Here is a 6,441-nt window from a genome sequence, read left to right on the forward strand (position 1 = left end):
TTGCTTATATGTACAACCTCGTGATATCTACTTTATAAAAACACACATGTGTATTTAATTGTAACACGCATCACCATGTTAAAAATATGTATATTCAATAGGCTGATATAGATGGGGCGTCAACTGGCCTGTCTTTCATCTGAGTGCCAAGAGAGATGGGGTCTCGGTCACTTCATGTATGAACGTAAAATATGGAACAAAATGAAAAATAGTGGCCAAAATCCTCGTCAAAGGTCCCAGCGTGATTTATGTTTCCGCGAGGCCATTAATAAGTTATAGTTCATGACTGCGTGACCCTACACAGGATTTTTTTAGTATTGCACATCATCTCTTGTAAACTTAAAAAAGTACCAGCTTTTTAATCGGAAAAATCAGAATTCAATTATATAACTCATTAAATAACACTGACTTTTTATCTTGCTCAAAATGATTCCATGGCCTACAGTCTGTACAACGGACCTATTCTGGAGACGTAGCATGACGCTCCACTCGGTCACAACAAGATAATCTGTCCTTACCGACGACTATTTGAAGTTGAACGCTTCGCATATTTAAAGGATTTCAGATTGTCTCGGATAGGTGTCAGAAATCAAAGATACGAGATTTTTTTATTTAACGTCACATATTTAAAACAATAAACATTACCATTGTAGTGCTGAAAAATCAGAATTCAATTATGTAGCACATTAAAAAACACTGACTTTTTATCTTGCTTAAAATGATTCCATGGCCTACCTGGAAAAAACAGTTTTGTCTTTCACTCCTGACCCAGTCTATTTTGTTGTCTGCCAAACGCATAGTAAGAGTCATTGGGTGGGGATCTCAACTGTTTCCAAGCTGTGACTCAGAAACTAGGTCCCTAGGGTTGTGACCAGACCCCAGGATCAATTCTAATATCATGACTGCATTCGTCTCTTTTTGCCCATCATTTGTATTTATAGTTTTCCGGTGAGGATCTCAGTCGTTTGTAAGTTATGACCCAGGGGTTAAGTCTGCATGTTGGGGCAGACCTTGTGATCAATTATAATATCATGACTGCATTTGTCTCTTTATGCCCAACAATTGTATATATAGTTTTGGGGTGGGGATCGAAACCATTTCGAAGTTATGACCCAGGGATTCAGTCTCCAAGGGTGGGGCAGACCCAAGGACCATCATGGAAGCATATGTGCATTCATCTCTTTATACTCAGCAATTGTATATATGGTGATAGGGTGGGGATCTCAACTGATTCCAAGCTGTGACTAAGAAACTAGGTCCGTAGGGGTTCAGTCAGGTCCCGGGGTCTATTCTAATATCATGACTGCATTTGTCTCTTTATGCAAAGTATTTGTTACCATAGTTTTGGGGTAGGATCTCAACCGTTTTAAAGTTATGACCAAGGGACTATGTCTCCAAGGGTGGGGCTAGACCCTAAGGCCATCCTGGAAGCAAATGTGCATTCTTCTCTTTATACTCAGCAATTGTATATATATGGTTATACGGTAGGGATCTCAACCATTTTCAAGTAATACACTTTTTTGGGCCCCACCCCTTAGCCGGGGGTCAGCCCCACCATTTGTACAAATCCCTGCCTCCCATGAATGCCTCAGATCAAATATGATTGATATCCATGGCATAGTTCTACAGAAGAAGTTATTTATAGCAACATAGCCAAATTGCCCCCTTTTGGCCCAGCCCCTCAGCCCCACCATTTGTACAATTTTGAATTACCACCACCTCAGGGATGCTTCTAGTCAGATATGATTTATATCCAGTGCATAATTCTACAGATGAAGTCGTTTGTAGCAATTTAGCCAAATTCTTCTCTGGAACTAAGTAATATCCATCACTTAGTTCCAAAGAAGAAGTCGCTTAAAGCAATATAGCCAAATAACCCTTTTTGGCCCCGCCCCTCAGCCCCCTTGGGGGTCAGCCACACCATTTGTACAGTTTTGAATCCCCATCACCTAGGGATGCTTCCAGTCCAACATGGTTGATATCCATCACTTAGTACCAGAGAAGAAGTCGCTAAAAGTGGTTATGAAGAAGAAGTCGTTTAAAGCCATTGGTGACGTACAGACAACGGACGGACGACGGACGCCACAGTATGGCATAAGCTCACCTTGGTCCTTCGGACCAGTTGAGCTAAAAAATGCAGGCCATACCACCTCGCCATTTTTTCTGTGGGAAAAAAAAGAAAGAAAATAATTTAGCATTAACCAAAACTGGCATGACCTAAAAACTGGCTGTATCACTAGTAAAAGATTCACCAGGTATAATTAGTGTATGTGATAAACTGTTGTGAATATTTGTCCACAAGTTTCACATATAGTGCAGATTCGTGTTCAGGTGTATACATTATCTCATCAGAGTCCTTTTCCTCATTTTTCCAGGTACAATAAAGGAGACACCCCAATGGAAGAAACAGGAGAGAAACCGTACAAGTGTGATGTGTGTAGTAAGGAATTTTGTTATTTCTCTGAGCTGCAGAAACACCTGGGCACACATACAGGAGAGAACTCTTACAAGTGTGATGTGTCTGATGAGACATTTTGTCAATCATCTAGATTACAGACACACAGACGAGTACATACAGGGGCTCGAGAAAACCTTAACAAGTGTGAGATATGTACTAAGGGGTTTCCCCGACCAGATCATCTGCGTAGACATCACAGGATTAATACAGGAAAGAAGCCATACAACTGTGAGATATGTACTAAGGGGTTTCCCCGACCAGATCATCTGCGTAGACATCACAGGATACATACAGGGGAGAAAGCTAACAAGTGTGATGTCTGTAGTAAGGCATTTTCTCAATCATCTGACCTACAGACACACAGACGAGTACATACAGAAGAACACTTTACAAATGTGAGATATGTCCTAAGGAGTTTCCCCGACAAGATCATCTGTGCAGACATCACAGGATACATACAGGGGAGAAAGCTAACAAGTGTGATGTCTGTAGTAAGGCATTTTCTCAATCATCTGACCTACAGACACACAGACGAGTACATACAGGGGCTCGTGAAAACCTTAACAAGTGTGAGATATGTACTAAGGGGTTTCCCCGATCATATCATCTGCGTAGACATCAAAGGCAACATACAGGAGAGAAACCGTACAAGTGTGATATCTGTAGTAAGGAATTCTCTGTATCATCTAACCTACAGACACACAGCCGAGTACATACAGGAGAGAAACCTTACCAGTGGGATATCTGAAGTAAAGAATTTTCTCAATCATCTGACCTAAAGACACACAGACGAGGACATACAGGAGAGAACCATACAAATGCGAGGTGTATAGTAAGGAATTTTCTCAATCATCTGACCTACAGACACACAGACGAGTACATACAGGAGAGAAACCTTACCAGTGTGATATCTGAAGTAAAGAATTTTCTCAATCATCTGACCTAAAGACACACAGACGAGGACATACAGGAGAGAACCATACAAATGTGAGGTGTATAGTAAGGAATTTTCTCAATCATCTGACCTACAGGCACACAGACGAGTACATACAGGAGAGAGGCCATACAAGTGTGAGATATGTTCTAAGGGGTTTCCCCGACAATATCATCCGCGCAGTCATCAAAAGACACATACAGGAGAGAAAGGTTACAAGTGTGATGAGTGTAGTAAGGAATTTTCTCAATCATCTGACCGACGAACACATCACAGAATACATGCAGAAGAGAAACCTTACCCGTGTGATATCTGTTGCAAGCAATTTTCAATATCATCAAATCTACAAAGAAACATAAAATTACATAGAGGAGAGAACACCGTACAAGTGTGATATCTGTAGTAAGGAATTATCTTATCATCTAACCTACAGACACACAGACGAGTACATAGAGGAGAGAAGCCATACAAATGTGATGTGTATAGTAAGGAATGTTCTCAATCATCTAACTTACTGACACACAGACAAGTACATACAGGAGAGAAACCATACAAGTGTAATATCTGTTGTAAGGGAATTTTCTTGTACAGACGAGTACATACAGGAGAGAAGCCATAAACGTTTGATGTCTGTAGTATGGAATTTGGTCGTTCATCTAGCTTGCAGATATTTATGAAATTACATTCATGAAAAAATCTTTAGATGTTTACATGTGAGATATGTACTGAAGGGTTTCCCTGACCAGGTCATCTGCGTAGTCATCTCGGGAAACATACAGGAGAGAAGCCGTACATGTGTGATGTCTGAAGCAAGGAATTATTTAGTCTTATAATCTAACTGTATACACCTGAAAACCCACAGACATTAAAGATTACATACTTGGAGAAGTCTTATGGTATGTGATATATTATAATTTACTTAAAAAGTACAAGAGAGATCGTTCTCAAATTCCACATAAAAGTTCCGCATGTTCCTTGGTTCTACTTGCCATGGTAGGAGAGCAAAGATGGACAACAGGTAGCTATCTTGAATTTCTGGAGTTAAAAGTTAAAAACTGTTAGCGCTATTTCTCAAAACGGGCCAAAGGAATATTTCTCAGATTTCACATGAAGGTTCTCCATGGTCCCTCGTTTTTGCATTTCAAATTTTGGGACTGATTGCGGGAAAAAAGATGGCTGACAGGTGGCCATCTTGCATTTGGAGAGTTAAGAGTTTATTAGGGCCATATGACAGAAAGGAATGGAGGGATATTTCTCAAATTTCGATTGAAAGTGTCCCATATCATGTACCCTAGCTAAGTATATTGAGTATATCGAGCTTTTTCTCGGAATATACGGGAGGGATCTTTCTCAAATTTCACATGAACATTCCCCATTGTCACCATTTATCCATGTTTATTTTTGGTACTGATGGGAAACCCAACACGGTCGTTAGATGTTTTTAGCACTGTTTCGAATTCTCAGAAAGTACTGGAGAGGTAGTTTTCAAATTCATTCATGCAGGTTCCCAGTGGTCTTGTGGTCTAAAAATGCATATCGATTTTGGAACTGATTGAAAAACAGGATGTCACTATCATTATTATTTTTCTCTTGATACGGGGATCCCCTTTGTAACAGAGGTCATTGTTTGTTTAATGCCTCCGCTAGGAATTAAATCCCGGACCTCTGGTTTAATAATCTTACACTCTATCGAATGAGCTATAGAGAAATTCTCCTTAGCCAAGTCGGTAAGAAGTGGCTATTTTTTTTTATCAGGGACACACCTTGTTTAAAATACCCCATGAGAACTCATCTGTCATTGGCAGCACTTTTAATCCGTAAGAATTACCAATTTTGCGCACTTTGCATATAGTTATGCTGCAATTCTTATACAATACATTTTGTTATAGTGGCAAATGACATTAAAAGGTTTAAGTTAATGTAAAAGATACCCGTTCCAATTTAGTATTACCAACATGGGTCTGGTGGGGGGCTAAATGAAGTTGGACGCAATTTGTGGTAAATGAAAATCGCTAATATAAGCATGATTCATTCCTTCTGTTACTTTTCTGGGTTCGTTCTGAATAATTTCATTAATAATGCTGTTAAATTCCTTTGGATTATTGTTTGACATGTATGTCTCACCTGGATAGGAAAGTTCATGGACCTAAATAACCTTTTCACCACTGTAGACCAAGCTGGACTCGTCAAAAGCAATGCATGGAAGAGTTTACTGAAATTACATAGGTGTTAGCATGTTTCAGAGTATATATGTCCGAGATCGGTACACATGTGAATATGATTACATTTGTATATAGGGTTAAGATCGAAATAATATCAACATAAACGCAACAAACTAAACCCCCAGAGGCAGGCCAATATCCCATGCCTGATCTTAGTAGCATACATGTGTTGTTTACTTCATGCTAAGCGATTGCAAGCATATATGGTTATATGGTGGGACTATCAGAACTAAGGCCTATTTTAGTCATGACCCTGGACCTTATTATGGAATTGAAAAAATGATTCTTAAAGCCATGATATGCCAACTTTTGCCAATTTTAACCCTTGTCAGTTGTCAAACTTTTGACTCTTTAGAAAACTTTGGCTGATATTGACCCTGGAGGTACAAATTAGGGTCATTTGTATGAGAAAACTTAATAGCACTCTTTTTACCAGGTAACAACTGGCTAACAATCAGGACCCTGGGCCTAATGGAACTGCACAGGAAGGCTCTTAACTTTTTCTACCAACTTAGCCAATGTTAACATTAAACTTTAGCTATCACTAAAAGTTGACCTTTGACCTTAACACAATACATTAAAAACGATTTTCACTGCTGGTCTGCATTTGTATATCTTATACTCTAGTAACCAAATATGATTGCTAAATGCCGTCGTTTACATTAGGAAACTGTACAGCACTCCACCCAAAGTACATCAGTTCTTCAAAAAAAGGTGTTGACAGACATGCATGAAATATGCTGCACCATGCTACTATCCTCGAAATTTCAGGGGTCATGATCACTTACATTTTCTGCATCCCTGGAATATGTCATAACAAAGTGCAA

Source organism: Mizuhopecten yessoensis, unplaced genomic scaffold, assembly GCF_002113885.1.
Source record: "Mizuhopecten yessoensis strain PY_sf001 unplaced genomic scaffold, ASM211388v2 scaffold9955, whole genome shotgun sequence".
Lineage (NCBI taxonomy): Eukaryota > Metazoa > Mollusca > Bivalvia > Pectinida > Pectinidae > Mizuhopecten > Mizuhopecten yessoensis.